Consider the following 16,122-nt stretch of genomic DNA (forward strand, 5'->3'; position numbering starts at 1 on the left):
GTATTGACCCTTTGTTGCTCCCAATGGCATTAGTGGGTTTTGTTTTGAAAAGTAATTAAACAGACCACTGTATCTGGAAAGACTGGAAATCTATTAACTGATAATTTGCAGCAGCCCAGCTTTTGATGTTGGTAATCATGTGTTCTTATTTATTTGACCTTTTTGTGGATATTTTTGCTAGTAATTTCATTGGAAAGTGATCTTGTAATTCAAAGTTACTGTATATTTATTATATTAAAAGAGAGATACTGCCTATTTATTACTTTCTTGTATTTTTTTCATCATCCACAAGATGGCACATCCGAACTTTTCTTTTAGGCGATTTACTTACTGCAGTGTGGGATGAGCTTGCAGCTCAGCATCTCTCAGCTGTGTTGCTGCTGATGGCCAACTCAGGTAGATAAAGCTGTGTGATTATTTCTACTCCACATGGCAGTCACTTCTGTGGTAGCTAGCTATGTTAAGGCATCATAATAGGTGAAAATAACAGGAAAAACTTCATCATATTCAGACTTTTTTAAATGCGCTAATCAATGAGTTTCACATTCTGTGTTATAAATCTCCAAGACACTTAGGACATGATCCAAAGAACAGCAAAGACACGTGGGTAAATGCTTGCAGAGAATCACATTCTCATGTTGCTAGTGTACATGGATAAGTATGTTTAACTTCATTTCACACGCGGCATGTTCAGCTGAGGCTAATCAAAAGTAAAATGAAGGGAGAGAGATTCAAAGGGAAAAAATGTCATCTATTGCTGAAAATCCTTTTGCTTTGCTACTTTTCTAGTCTTTATAGTAAGCATTACGAAACTCCTCTGTGAGATACCAAACAAGAACCTTACAATCAGAACGTTCTTGCTATTTGAGGTTTTCCTGATGTCTAAACCATCCTATTCTGTGCCGTTTAAGCCAATTACTGTTATTTTGTCCTGTTAGTAGTGAATCTCAGATCACCTGTGGGCCTTCCTCCCCACACTCACTGTTATTTAAAACATTGTGGCCTAGTTGACATGATCTGTTGCTTTTCTCCTCCCCCGAACAGAAGATCAGTTCTTCCCTAAGTCTTCCTTTTGCAACTTCCAGAACACTAAATTAATGATTTTCCAGTTCTAAAAAAGACTAAACCTCCTTGTGCCCAGTAAAAGCAGTACAGGAGAATGGAAAAATGCTGTAAAAGTTGTTTTCATAGAAGCCAGGACCTTCCCCATAATCTCCACCACTGACTCTTGTTTTTACATGGATTTACAAGACTTAATTTTTAATTTCCATGGCTTTTTAAAAATGTAGTTTTATTTAAAATGTAGTTTTATTTAAAATGTATTTTTCCCACAAGTATGGGAAGTTCAGCTTCAGGTATACAAGTTTATACTTGCTTGATGGTTCCTGGGTTGAACAGGACAAACTAGCGTTGTTTCTATCAGCTTTCAACAGCTTTTACAGAACTTGTTCTTGGTTCCAAGTCTGAAGGAGCATAAAAGTAGCACTCCTGGGCATGGCAGGTAAAAACAGCTCCCACTGAATATGAAGTTGCACGTTCACGTTTATGTGTAGAACTGTGAAGTTATTAGGAAATGGCATTTCCAAGTAACTGTCAAGGACAGCCGCCTGCTTTCTTCTAGCTGTGTAATGGACGTGAATCTGCAGCAATAGCAAGCGGCAGTTGCAAACTGACTGAAAAAACCGCCAGAGGAAGACTGAGCTTTGCTTTGAGTCATTTCAGTTTTACAGAATCGACAGCTCATTTTTTGATTTAATTCAGTCTGACGAGGCAGGAGTACTCGCTTCTCCTCTGGAACAGCCCCGATGCCAGAAACCCCAGTAACTGCTTTGTGAAAACCACCCCGGCCGTACCGAGCCATTGCACAAGCTGCCCCGCAACCAGCTCGCCCGCCGCCGGGCACGGCGGCCCTGCTGCCGCCCCACCCCACACACTGCGCGGGTGGGAGAGGGCAAGGGTTGCACATCAAACAGCGACTCTTTAAAAAACTTATTTGGTCAAAGTTGTCTTATTTACACGGAGTTGGGTAGAATTAGGGGCGGGGGGGTGGTGCTATGCTGCTGCTCTCTACGGGAAGCTGCAGGCATACGTGGGGGGGAGAAGACTACAGAGCGGGAGCGGTCAGGATGTCGGGGCACGGCGCTGTGTACCTGCACACGGTGCAGAGTCGTGATGCTGCAACCCAGAGAGCTGTTGAGTTGGCCGAGACCAAGCCTGCAAGCAAGGCCTCGCCTGCCAAGAGAGGGTGGTCAGGAAGAGAATTGGTCTAAAGTCTTTTTACTTCTCTTCTGTCTTCCCTACTCGCACTGCATTGTGCTACTTCTCTTTTCAAAAGCGGTTCAATAGCAGGTCAGGTAATACATCAGCAAAATATTTAATCAGTGGACTTGGGGTAGACAAACCTCCTGAGATTGGATTGTTTTCTACAGAAGATGATGCAAATGGATGTGTGCGTACATCGTACCATTGACAGAGGAAAGACCCCAACTTTTCAGTCACGCACTTTAAAGAAGCATTTAAAACTGTTTGCAAATATTAGTGGCTTTCTCATGGCTAAATGCTTCACAAGAGTGAGACACGCCTATAAGAATTTTAAGTGTGTATTTTTGTGACCTCATTTTCTTATTTTGAACCTCTAAATACATGCCAAGATGATTGCCTCAGCAGAGACCAAGAGATAACTTCCACATCACTATTGATTATAAATCTTTGTGGCATGTTTGGACTTCCACAAATACCCGTACACTTCTTTCTGTCTTCTTTCTGGTATGACCCTTGGTCATAATCTAAAAAATGAAAAGGGTTTCCTGAAATTCAAAATATGTTACAGCTATAGTGGGCAGAACACTGAGCTGTAAACCCAAACCCTCCCAATCCAGACAGTGGAAGCAAATGATTCTGCATTACCGAAAACAGGCAATACTGGAGGCGCAGCAAGGCTGTATTACTGTAACGTTACATAAGAGTAAGCATATGCTTCTCCTTAAAAAGCAGAAAAGCGTTCATAAGCAGGAAGTGTAATGAAAGCAATGTGACAACAAGTGTATGAATGAAATATGTGAGTGTGGGTTTGTTTTCCTCTTGCAAAAAATCTTTAGTTGTGGTTGCCTTATGTTTATTCTGTGATGATTTCTGTTTGTGTCTCTGTGGATTAACTGCACCCTATTGAAAGTTACCATTCCCTGTGGTTTTCTGTGCAAGGTCTTGCCTTCCATAATGAAAAGATAAATTTTGGAGACTTTCTATTCCCCCCCCACTGGACACATGGCTGTTCCTGGGCAGACACTCTGGGCTTGGTTTTAAAGCAGAAATAAGGTAGCAAAGGAGTGTTCAGCATTCAGAATTGAATCCTCTACACATTCATGGATGTGAAGTCAAAACATCATAGAAATACACCTAGAGACAACTGAATGTACTACTTAAATGCTTTGGACTTGGGAAGCAGATGTGAAAACATTCTTTTGTCTGGCCCCAAGGACGTTTATGTATTTTATATTAGGCAGTCATTTCAAATAACCCAGACCCTGCCATGTTGGGGTGCCGTGAAGTGAAGGGGCCGTAATGAAGTAAAAAGGTCGCAGCTGCGCGGAGGAGTGAGCTGGACAGGTGACCCAAAACTGACCAACTCGGTGTTCCAGCCCGTGTAAGTCATATTCAGATAAAGCTGAGGGATCACAAGGGTCAAGCCCTCTTCTTCAATGGCTGACATCTGAGGAGGGCTCCATCCATTCTTCTGTCTTCAATCCTGATCTGTGCATTCCTGAATCCAGTGCCTGAATCCAGCTCCTGTATCTGGTTCCTGTCTGCTGCCGAGTCCAGCCTGGGACTTCCCCAGTGCCAGCCCTGCAGGGTCAGTGGTGATGGATCATCATCAGGGGTAGTGGGAGTTCGATTCGGTATTGTTTTTTTATCAAAGACTCATATTCTTCACTGTAACCTCCTGGCTTACCTGCTTAATTTGCATACCATGAATTCCTTTAATTTCCAGAAATGCAGTAGGAGCTTCCATAATGATTTGCATTGTTTCTTCCCTTCTTGAGAAACTGTATTACCAAAACACACGGGAAGATTGTGAGGCTGTCTATGAACCTTGCAGATACGCAGAGGAAGGAGAACTAGAGCGAAGTAACTCCTTCTGCTCTGTCTCCGTTGGCAGTGAGGACTTGCCTGTTGATTTTTTGAACACTCTAAGACCAAACTTTTCTGCTCTAGAAGAAACCTGTCAGAAGTGATTTCTGTCATTCAATTAATTTCAGAAGGCTGTGACTACTTTATAGTGCTACAAAGGCTTCTGGCAGAAGCACTGACAAATTTGGAAAAAAAGAACCATCTGCACATGAAAGTGTTGCAGTATGTTTGCACCATGAGTACCTGGCCTTTTATTCTTCCTGCCTGCGCTGTTTGCGTGCCTGCAGCCAAGAACGTGATGTGTCTTGAAGGTCCACTTTAATCTGCCGAAACGATGGAGTGATGTTGGCATGTTCTGTGCACACTTACACAAACAGATGACCTGATACTTAGTATGCAAAGGGAAAAAAAACGAGATCTACTAAGAAATTCCAGTCAAAGTTCCATATGGAAATAAGCCAGTTTTGAACAGAGAAAGCAATTACCAGCAGGGCTAGCAATACAGTCCTTTCTCCAGTAAGTGGTCTCTTTAAGTCCAAGATTAACTTTAGTACTGTGCCACATGGATCTAACCGGATCAGATTTTTTTTTTTTTTTTCTATATGACACTGAAACATCGAAGAGAAAGTGCACTTCTACTCTTAGTGTGACTGTAACTGCATAACGACCTGAAAGGTCTTCGTCATCCTTGAATTTTAGCATAAAACAGGCACTTATTTCGTGCTGGCGTGCTTATGCTGGCATCTGGTGGCTCTTAGTGTTATTACACCATTGTAAATACTCTAAATGCTAAGAAATTGTTATCGGAGGACAAGGTGTGGTTATTCCTTTCATTCAAATAACTATCTTCTCTAAATTAGCTACAAGTGACCATGATGAGGAAATGGACGGATTTCGTCAAGCACCGTTGATAAAACAGAGGACAGGATGGTATCAAATTTCCCTATATGGAAACCACAGATGTGGTTAAATTTTGTGGTTTGTACATGTCTGAATGAGTGCAATTGACCTACGCTCAGTTCCAGCATGGTGGCGATCGGGGTTACAATACACGAATAGCTCAGAAGATAGTATTCTGCCATCAGGTAAATTATGCGTGCAGTAAGAGATGGGATTAGTCACAAACCTTACTTATTTTCTATGACAATTCTGTGCTAAAAGAAAAACGCTTTGCCTAAGGCAAGCACTAAGTCTGGTATCTGAGGCACTGTTCTTTTGTTTCAAAGTTTACTTAAACAATAAATTCTGCTTTTGCTCAGATGTTATTAACCAATAATTCAAGGCTGGAAACTTCAGTCAAGTGTGATAAAATAATTTGTCTGAGGGGCAGGCAGCTAAGTTTCCCTAAAAGCCAGCAGCAAGATCTGTTTACACAATAAATCACTACTCTGATAACTGTCCTTAACTTATAATTCCAGATGGAAGACTTCAGGTCAGGCCTGTGATTTAAGAGTACTTATTACCAAGATGACTTTTTTATTGCAAACTATAACCATATTGGTAAGATTAGAATAGTGCCGTGTTTTGCTATTTCTTCTGAAAATTATGCAAGATTAAAAATAATAATGAAAGTATTCTGTGTGTTTATTGTCCACAATTATGTAGCACACCATGCTTACAAACACCAAAATGTTAGATGTGATCAGACCCACAGTTGCTAACACCAGAAAAATTTGCCTTTCTCTTGCATGGAAAAAAAAAGAACTGTTTTAGTGAAAAGCTGTTGTATAGCAATGAGAACATTCACTGGAAGTTCTTACAATCAGGTACAATGTGCCCATAAAGGTAGTAATATTAATGATTTCAGTGTCTTCAAGGATTTAGAAGACTTATGCACACTAAGGTAACACAGCTTCCCAGCATCACTGTGAGGTGAAGATGTAATGTTTACACTTTAAAGAGCAGAAATTTAGTCTGAGAAACTTGGTTGACTACAGTCACAGAGAAAGCTTGCAGCAAACTAAGGAATGGCATTATCAGTTATGCTCTGTGTATATCTTGCCTTTCAGTAATGTTGACCTTTGCAGCAGCTTTTTATGCCATTCCTTTTGACCAGACCTGAGGGATATGCACTCTGCTATGGTCATATGAAAACTGTACAAAATCTTTAGTATACAGTCTTAAAGCGAACAGTGATGGAAGTAATAAATAATTAAAACCATTTTACAGAGAAGGGACTGATGCACAGCAATCACGTCAGCTCCCGTAATCAAAAAGAGAGTTGCAGAGTGGATCTAGATTTTCAGAATCCCCTTTTGTCACTGTAATCATTGAAGTACCATTGTACTCATAATTCCTGTCAAGGCCTTTCATTTATGCCATTACCTGGACAAAAAATATTCCTCCTTTTTCTCACTAAGCATTTTCAGTCACAAATTTGGTGATATGACACTTGAACTCCTGAGAATGATCACATTGTTCATTGATCTTTTTATCTAACTATGGTAGCTGTATATACCCTGTAAGTGCATAATGATGTGTTCAGTTCATTTGAATGATTGTTCTATTTTAAATGTCACTATGTGCCTTTAATAGGAACGAGTACTTTTATGTAGGAATGACAGAGCATGCTACAAACACCTAAATAACCACTCAGGCTGCTGAAAGCCATTATGATCCTGCTGCCAAAATATGGACAGATAATCTGCCATGCATCAACTGGGGGTGCCTGGACAACAGCAAAACTCAGCAGAGAATCCAGAAAGTCTAGTGTTGTAGGTCTGTGTCTCAGCCCCATATGACAAGTACTTCTTTCCCCATTTGTGCTTAAGGTTTGAGCTGACATTTCCTCTCAAATAAGAGTGAAGGAAACCTAAATTAATTTATTAATCTCCCATTGTCTTAAAACCCAGAAACATCTGCTTGGGACACCAGTAACTTTTCAGTGGAGTTTGGCAGAAGGGAGACCCAAGCTGAAAGAGGTATATACCCCCCCCCCCCCCCCCCCCCCACTAAATTACTAGAATCAAAAAGGTTTATTTAGAGGCTTTCATGAGACACAATGATGACTAAGTAGTGAAAATGAGACGTAAATTAGAGCATTTCTCACCTACATCACACATTTGCATCAATCACACTTTTAAAGACACTATTGCAGGAAGGTAGTCAGTAAACAGCTCTTAGCCATGTGAGGCCTAGGTCTACATCAGGAGATAGACAAAGAAGTAAGTGTCTGGAGGCAACACGTTTACTTGTGCCACAAAACACACTGAATATTACGCTCCATCCCTGGCAGTGTTCAAGGCCAGGTTGGATGGAGCCTGGAGAAACCTGATCTAGTGGGAGGTGTCCCTGCCATGGCAGGGGGGTTGGAACTAGATGATCTTTGAGGTCCCTTCCAACCCAAACCATTCCATGATTCTCTGATTCTAGATCCCCTTCAGGCTTTGGGCCTCAAAACTGCTGTTACCCTGTCTCTGCTGAGGGTGACAGCGAACCATCAGACTCCCAGCCACTGAGGGAGCTTGCAAACGTTCACATGAAGGTTGATGCGAGGTCCCTGCCTGACACATCCTCCTCCACCAGTGCCTCATGGCAAACCTGGGCTAAGGGACAGCCCCTTTAGTCAAGACAACTTGCCACATTTCTTCTCGAGACCCCTCTGCTTGTGCCTGGTGCCCTCCCTGCAAAGCCAGGCAGGCAGCTCATGCATCGCCCGCAGAACCGCGCAGAAATAAATACCCATGGCTCAGGGGACAACGCCAGGGCTGGTGTCGGAGGAGTGCTGGCCGTTATCGATGGCCTCAGGTTATGCTTTGCTTGTACATAATGGCAGAGGGAGTTTGTGAAGCCTCTGGTTTGTTCAGGGTCCGCTTTAAACCAAGTACCTTCATGGCTTGCTGTTTTGTAAATGCTGGTGACGGGCTATAGTGTTTCAATTACCTGTTCACAGTGAGAGGTCTAATCACGATGCCTGTGAATCCCCATTACTTCTGGCCCCTGCTGAGCCCAACTCAGTGGGAGTCCCAGCAGCACAAATGTTTGTCTCCGCACAATCTTCATCTCTGTCTTTGTTTTGCCTCATTTATAAAAATCTTACTTAAAAGTAAATGACACACAATCAGTAAAGGGGAAATTAATCACACTGGAACCAAACTTCTGACACTGAGTTTTAAAGGAAACAACAGAGACTGATCATAGGATGGTCCTACCGAGAGCGGATGTCAGCACGTTAGCAATACAGTTTTCTCGTCGCAGACATAAAGCATTTCCCCTGTCTGGTATTTCCTCTACTCTGCTGAGCAATGGCAGATCCCCTGGGATCTTTGGGCTGCCACAGGAGGAGTAAAAGTTTTAATCAAATGTTTCTGTGCCAGTTTGGGGTCATTTTCTTCCTTCTGAAGGATCCATTTGTCCTGATTAAGGTGTTACAAGAAGTCATTTAAAAGGACACATAAATGACAAGAGACTTTATAAGTGAAGGGTAAGCCGTGTGCTGAGCGGGCTATAATTAGTTCCTACTATTAATATCTAAGGTGGTGTTGTATTTCACAATCCTAATAATTAAACACTTAGAGCGTTGGGCTAGTGTTTTAACGCGCCCCCCTCCCCCAGTCAAGCTGGGGACTTTTCTCAAGGTTTTCTGAGAGCAAGCAGGGAACAAACGTTGTGGCACTTGTGGTAGTGGCAAAGTTTCTCAACTCAGTTCAAAAGCCACTGTCACTGTCAAAGAAACTGCAAATGGGCTTTTTCTTTCTTAACATGTGCCGATGCTGAAGACTCAGAATAATGAGAGAATCTCACCATTCCAATGTGGCTTTCCGTTTTAGCCTGTAATTGCACTTGGACGGGAAAGCTGGTGACTGGGGAAAAGTGAGGGAAGGCATATGCAAAGCGCAGGCAAGCAGAATCTGTGCCATCACTTCCTTGTGCCATTTCTGCTCTTCACACTCCCATTATTTCACACTTTTCAAAAGTGATGAGGAGGCTTCAAAATGGAAACATCTACTCTCCTGTGCTAACCTTGGTAGTGAAACATGGCACACTGACCTGGATCTGAGCAGGTTACTTTCCTTCATGTCTAGAATAACATAACTGACAATGTCTACTGTAATTACTTAATTCGATACTGAATGCGCATTTCTTAGGGACTGGTACATTTCTCAAGAAACAGAAGGCACTTGAAAAACTTGAATATTTAATATTTCAGATGCCCACTTTGTTTCACTTAACACTTGTAGTAGGAGTCTACTATTTCCAGTTATCCTATGAGGTGTGAACTGAAACCCAAACTCACAAAACATTTTTTACTATGAAGGATAAATCTCTATGTTTCTTTTGCTCTGCCTGTGCCCTCTCTCTCCTGCTGAGGACACTGCAGTAAACCCCAGTTTGCAAGATAACCATTCCATACCATGGGAAATGAAGCAAACTGAGGCTACAGAAGACAGTGGAGGCCCTTCAGCCTTTTTTTTTGCTGTCCCCTAGACAGATGTAGTTACCCAATGTGAGATTTGGCAAGAGTGATTAAACAAATAAATAGAATAGTAAAGCTAAAATTTCCCTAAGATCATACAACATCATCTGCTCTTTGTAGATTCTTCTACTACTTCCATCAGAATAGTAACGGAGTGTCACACAGCACAGTTATCTCCAGTAACTTATTATGCAACATGACTAACATCTATTCCTTCTTCCTGATTATCCCTAAGAGATGAAACCCCAGTCTTTTGAATAAGTGGGGCTTTCATTAGTAAAATATCAGTATAAAAAAGTATTTTTTCATACAACGTAACTTCACTAAATATATCAACATTCTTGGGCTCAAAGATATTTTTTGTACAATCTACTGATTATTCATAATAGCTGAATATAATACATTATTAACAATAGTAGGCTTTGGTTTGTTCTAGATGTTATAAAATAAGAAAGAAAATTACTTCAGGGGTTCAATTACCAAATTATTTCAAGTCACTGACAATTATTAATGCTTCTTGGTAGAGGCTTTTCCTATGTAAAGACAGTTCTGTAATTATCCAGAAGATGGCATAAGTAGGCCAGTTATTGATCTTCCAGTACCAAGAAGCAAAACTAAGGAAGGCTTACTAATACTCTACTTCAAAACAAATCTACTTATAAAAATGTATATTTTGATATTGCCAGTGGAGAGGAGTTTTCTTCCTTGAGACATAGCCCTGTCCTCATCAGCATCACGCAAAGAAAGTACCACTTAATATCTGTACAACAGTACTGAGAAAAAGGAATGTGGGGAGGGTAATATGAAAATCTTAAGCACATATTTATGATTTTTTAAATTGCATTAGGCTATGTCCATTACATAGAAACCTTTCTATCTAGAAACCTTTCTATCTGTCCACTGTTTCTTCTGATGAAGAGCCAGCAACAATGACTGATAAGAAAGAAATCTCTGTATTTTTGTGTCTGTATTGCACTCTGTCTAGCTCATTTCATTCTGTTTGCTTTTCCAAAGGGTTTTATTTCAAACAATTTCTTAAAGTATAGGGCATCTGGGAGGATCCATTTACACCAGCAAATGAACCCTTCTGAGCACAAAAAGGGGATTTATGTTTGCAACTGGCCTTCAATATGTAACTTTCCACATGAGCGATTTACATATTCCAATATATATTTTCAGTATTCAAACGTATAAATCCCATAAACAGAAAAGAAAAGAAGAAACAAAAATTAGGGGAGATCAGTTTCCCTCCCTTCATTCAGTGTTTTTAAATGCCTGCATCATGGCTCAGGGAGACATCTGATAGTGTTAAATTGTAGTTCTTGACAATACAAAAGTACTTGGGATTAGTATGAGATTTGCTATCTTGAAATCTGCTGTCTGTCACACTAAGGTTATTGTCCAGAAGTGAAACCATTGAGAAATGCAATTTAACAAGTAAACCTTCTTGGACCTTGGGTCAAATCCTGATTACGCAGATGCTGAAAGTGATCTTGATACACTCTGCACCCACACTTTTTTTTTTCAGGCAATTGCAAAGTGCCACAGGATGTCATAGTTGAAGCCTCCCCTTATTAAAGGCCAAGAGCTGAGTTAGTAGAGTTGTTGCAAGTCAGCTCTGAAATGCAACTAGTTCAGTTATGTAGGGAGATTTGTAAACAGCTGGCAAGACAAATGTCACATTTCTAAATTCTGAATTAATTCCAAGGAAGTGATAAAGGTAAAATGTCTAGCATTAGAAGAGATGGGCATATTGATAGAAAATAGAAGAAAAAATACTGAACTTACCTATTTCTTCCAGAGCTATAGACCATCACTTCACTATCCTTCCTGAGCTCCATCAAACACCAAGGAATCTTAGTCTACATATTGTATGGGCAGATGTTGTTTTTTATTCCTTGATAGAGCCTGAAACAAGGTATTTTAGTCCCTAATTAGGGTTTCAAGACGCTCCCGCAATAAAAGCACTGACAGTCAGGCACAAAACTACTATTCATGCTTTTGAATAGTAAAAACTACTATTCATGCTTTTGAATAAACATATTTTGCGGGATACCTGTGAACAGGTATTTTTTGTCCTGTAATATCTGTGTCCTGCCCAGAATAAACATAAACAGAGATAGGAATCTCACATTTTAAAAAAAAATCTATGTTTTTGTTTTCAAACATTTGGTTTAAGAAACATCAGCTATGGCCAGGACTATCATAAACCCGCAAAAACTCAGTTCAGTTTAGCTTGTCATGTTGCCAAGAATGCTGCTTAGACTAATACAAACACCATCAACCTATTTAATTGAACTGCATTTAGAAGAGATATGGAAAAGAATAGAAGATGATTGTGGAAGCTGTACCAACGAATCTTCCAAAGAACATATTACAGATTTTTATATGAAAAAAAAGAATAACAAATGTATTACAAGGCACTAGCACTCACAGTGGTTCCTAGCAAAAAATCAACATAAAGAAATGGTTTTTAGAGTAGAAACTGGAGTGTATTCTGGATCCTGAAATGCTGCTGAAACAGGCTGTAACTGATGGAAAACCAACAGAACCTGTCAACTCTGTGTTATAGTGCTGACAGTACAAAAGGTATTTTCATTTAGAAATTCATTTGAAAGCAGTAGTGACAAGTGAATTCCTATTTCCATCTACAGTGGAAAGAATTTCCCACTCCAGTGCCTGATCCTTCTTTCTGTTATGTTTGGGAAAACCAGGAGTGGCTCTAGTAAAGCCAGTGTGACCAAACGAAGCAAATGGAGAGGGTGGGGCCCCATACATTTCTTGGTCGAAGTATCCATGAGTGTGACCAGAACATTCTATTTACGTATCCCAGCATTACACAGGAGGAACCAGATGTCTTGTTGAAGAGAGGACATTTTGGAAAGTATATATTCAAAAGGAGAGAAACTTATGGAGTTTGGAAAAACAAGCTAAACTTTCCCAATGATGTCAGAAGTCGAGAAAGCCTGGACTGTGGAATCTGGGCAACTTCTCGTTCAGATATTCTTAGAAATCGCAGTATAAAACAGTACCTCTTCAAATCCAAACTGGAATGAAAAAGAACAAAGAATTCTGGAGTGACTCAACACTAGCGCTAAAAAGGGTTAATATTGCCTCTAGCAGAGCACTGCACTGGGAAGTGTGTGATATAAACCTGGACATAATTGTACTGGAGAGGTGCTGTGTCTCCAGAGCAACTCCATACATGGAAGAGCACTTGAAATGCAAAATCCCTCTCCAGGCACAGCAATGTCTCTTCCCAAGAAAATCAGGATGTCAGGTGGAGGAGCGAGTTTGTGTTTGCATCTTGTTCCAGCAGAACAGCAAAAGGTAACTGGAGCATGCATCCATCACCGGAGCTGGGAAGCACTGCCAAGGCCAGTAATTAAGACATAATCTAAGTTTTCTTGCTTGAAGATCCAGGTGGCTTACTCCACAAAACAGAGCCAGAGAGCAAGCTACCACTATGGTATAATGGATAACGGGGAAGTTTTGGCTCAAGTTTGAGCTGAAAACCTAAGCTAATACTGCTGTACACACCTAGTCATGGTACTCAAAACAAAGTACTCTCAGCGTGGGAGGAAAACCGGGAAGCTAGATGTCCCAGCGGGTTGACTGCTGATATGCAGCTCTGAAAATCATGCTTCATGAGATTCCTCTGTGACCCTGGGTAAGGTATTTGCAGCCAGATTTTAACAAAGCATTCAGCGTCTACCTCCACTGGAATTAGTGGAAATTAAATGCCATAAATCTGTCTACTACATCTCTCCAGCTGTGAAACGGGAACAGTTCTTCCTGTCTCAAAGAAATACTTCCAAAGATTATGAAATGTTTTAACAGGACAGTAACAGGAGGCGTGTAAGTATCCTAAACAGAAATATGAAGTTTTCCTTAACTGATGCTATGTTGATGTGCTGAAGAAATATTATCTTTAGTTTTTTTGCAATATTCAGGTTTATGAGCCAAATGAAAGCCAGGCATGGACGATATTTTTAATGTGCTGAATAAATATTCATCAGGATATGCATTTTTTAACCTAAAAATCCAACATTATTTATAGTCAGTGCTTTCATGGAGAGAAGCTGGTTATATCAGAAATGAGGAGGAAAACTGACACCCTGCCATGAAGTTGCTGGATATTTGCTAACAAGACCATGATAGGGGTGAAACAATCATGCCTTTGACTTGAATGGAGAGTGTGGAGTTCAACACCTCTGAAAAACTGAGATTTATTTCGGTATATTGTTGAACTTCAAAGGTTGACTTTAGGCATTCAAATAGTTCAAGTAAGACACTTGGCAAACATCACAGAGTGAGACTTTGACAGAAACAGGCAAAACCCCAAACACACACACCTACTGATGTAAAATCCCAAGATCTTTCAGTGTAGGTGGTTTTAACATGGCAGCGAAACACCATTATAGCGAATTTTGTCTAATGCTTGAAATGCAGCCTACGTTCCTTGCACTTCCTGGATTACTGGGGGTTGAGGAAGGTGCATTTGAAAGGACTTCAAGTATTTGCTCTGGTTTACTAGATGAAGGCAATCCCTACAATCAACAAGTAGCAACTCACGACAAAAGGAACAACAAAGTTTCCAGTTTTCCTTTTCAGCTGTCATCTGGTTCATGGAAAATTTTTGGAACTATATTCTGGGAATTAAGTATCTAGTCTCTTACTTAACTGGAATACTTAGAAAGTCCTTAGAAAATGTACTTGCAGGTTTGGATTTCAGGTTATCAGGAAGGCTTGTGTAAAGCCAATAGCCACAGTGTCTCTTCTTCCCCCTTGACTACTCAGAGACTGTTCTGAGAGTCTGTGCTATTGTATATATTCCATCATTATGTGCCTCTAAAAATGAAAAATAGGTCAAGAAATTGCAAGGTTAATATGTAAACCATTATCATATTCAAGTGCTATACAACTGAATATCTTCTATTTAATTGAGGCAGTAGAGTCAGCACAGTGTGGTGACATTAATCATTACAATACTGAAATTTTGTTACCATGGTGTGTTTTTTAAGATGGAAATTAACTTTGTCTTAGAATTTCCCTCCTCACACCCTCAGTCAAGCAGTAATCACTGTTTATAGGCATTGTGTCAAAAGGATATGTTGAGCTGCTAGAGCAACTCAGAGACCTTATTAAGTATTCCCATAATAGCTATTCCCGTCCTCGTTTTGGCCCTATTGCAAAGGCACACAATTTCCTCTCTGTCTCTTTGCACTTTTTAGCAGACATTTTAGTAGCCAAGGAATGTTACGCGATGGCAGCTATAAAGTTTGATATCATTTATCTAACATGAAGGACTGTAAACCAGGCATTTGCCCCTGCCTTTGGCCAGCCCAGCTATCAGGACAGCAGGATGTGGCTCTAAGCCCTGTTTGCTCCTTTCTCCAGATCTCACGCCAAGTCTCGCTCAGCTGCAGAGGAAGAGTCCCTTTGTGCACATGCAGATATTTATTAGAATTTGGCTGCAAGACCTACCTATAAAGACCACAAGACAAACTGGATCTTTACCTAGTACTCCTAGCATTTCTGAGCTGGGCTGAAGGTCTGCTGAATAGACGTGGTCAGGGAGCAGACAAGAGGGGAACATTTTTTGGATGTAAGAAGCTGGAGCTGGCAATAACATCTTTCAGGCAGGAACTTGTGATTGTAAATCTATAGTAAAGTCAGCATTCCCATATACAAAAAGCTGAATTATCCATTGAGGTGAGTTGTGTCAATTATCCTGATTTTGACCACAAAATAGTCCCTAGAAGACAGACTACGTTATTGTTACGGCTACAAAACAAATATCCTGTTACTGTAAAGGGTAACCATTTTGTGCTTTCTGAACTGAAAGACTGTTGTCAATAAGTTACGGTTAGAAATCATAATAGAGCCTGAGGGAGTCAGACACTCAAATGCCACTGAACTTCATAAACAGCTGAGTGCTTACATCCTTTAGGCTCCTCTTGTAAATCCTTCCCTTAAATTACAAATCTGGCCTACAAACACAAAAATCTATTAGATTGAAAGAAAGGTTTGCAATAAAGTATGGATCCATCCTAAATCCTTTCTTCATGAGATGCTGATCGATATGTATTAAATATACATAGCTCTATTGTGTTAGCTCATCACTTGTAAAATCTTTTGACATTTAACTGTTTTTACTTCTTAATTTCACATTTTTCATTTTTTACAGACAACTGTCTGAATGAAAGCTCTCTGAAATAAGAAAAATAATATTATTAGTTCTATAGTCATTGGCTCAGACTCTAAGCAAGGTACATAAACCTGTATCTTTTTGCTTACAGGCAAATCCCTCTTGTAGAACAGTTGCAAAGTTTTCTGTGTAGCTGTGTGAAGGACATTTACAGCTTCTAATCTCCCACTGGAGTAAAATTCAAAGGACAATGGACTGACTAGAATTCCTTTCTTGAATTCATTTTGATTTCAGTCAAACTTCAGCATTTCTGCCTTTTGACTGGGATCACTTTGTCTTGTCCCATCCATCACAGAAGTCATGACTATATCCTTTTGGCATGGAGATGCTGTTTTGCTGTGAAAAATGAACTGCATGCAAAACAGTG

Source organism: Leptosomus discolor, chromosome 17, assembly GCF_034619465.1.
Source record: "Leptosomus discolor isolate bLepDis1 chromosome 17, bLepDis1.hap2, whole genome shotgun sequence".
Lineage (NCBI taxonomy): Eukaryota > Metazoa > Chordata > Aves > Leptosomiformes > Leptosomidae > Leptosomus > Leptosomus discolor.